The following is a 1,076-nucleotide window of genomic DNA, read 5'->3' on the forward strand; positions in this document are numbered from 1 at the left end:
TCATCTTGTTGCTTAGATTAGGTATTTTTCAGAGTTCTTAAGAACGAATTCTAGTGTTTCATGATGATCTGTTGAAGTCTGGCTGGCTGTGAAGCCATGTCTAATTTTATTGGACCGAGGTTTCAACTTATCATCACAAGAGCTTGTTGATTTCTATCAATCTTGCTGTTGGAGCAGTGATCTGCTAAGGCTTGGCTGGCCATTGGTCATGTCTAGTGTTTTGGACCGGAGCTTTCTTTGAAAGCTTGGCTGGCTATAAAGCCATGTCTAATTCCTGGACCGGAGTCTTAGACTAGCATTGCAATGATTCCTGGAATTCTCATTAAGAATTTTGATACCTTTATTCTCCACTTAATTTTCGAAAAAACCAAAAATATTTTATATTTCTTGTTTGAGTCTAGAGTCTCATGTTAAGTTTGGTGTCAATTGCATGTTTCTGTTCTTCTTGCATTCATGCATGTGTCTTCATTAATCTTCAAGTTGTTCTTGATGATTTCATTGCTCTGATCTTTGAATTCTATTGACTTGAGTGTTTATTTGTCTCATATGCATTCTCATTTTGTTAGTGTCAGTAGTATACAAACTGCTAAGTTTGGTGTCTTGCATGCATTGTTTATTTGATTTTAGTTGCATTTTGATTTTTCCTCATTATTAAAAATCCAAAAATATTTTTAATTTGTGTTTTTTCAAAGTCAATAATACAGAGAATTGAAGATTCAGAACACATAGCAGAGGAACTACACAGAAAAAGCTGGGCGTTCAAAACGCCCAGTGAAGAAGGCAAACTGGCGTTTAAACGCCAGCCAGGGTGCCTGGCTGGGCGTTTAACGCCCAAAAGGGTAGTAGTTTGGGCGTTTAACGCCAGGATGGCACAAGAGGGAAGATTTTGTTTTCAAATCAAATTTTTTTAAGTTTTCAAAATCTTTTCAAAATCAAATCTTTTTCAAATCATATCTTTTCAATCATATGTTTTTAAAATCAATTTCTTTCCATTTTCAAGGATACTTGCTATTAATTAATGATTTGATTCAACATTTCAAGTATGTTGCCTTTTCTGTTGAGAAAGGTTTAATGTT

This window comes from Arachis duranensis, chromosome 4, assembly GCF_000817695.3.
Source record: "Arachis duranensis cultivar V14167 chromosome 4, aradu.V14167.gnm2.J7QH, whole genome shotgun sequence".
Taxonomy (NCBI): Eukaryota; Viridiplantae; Streptophyta; class Magnoliopsida; order Fabales; family Fabaceae; genus Arachis; species Arachis duranensis.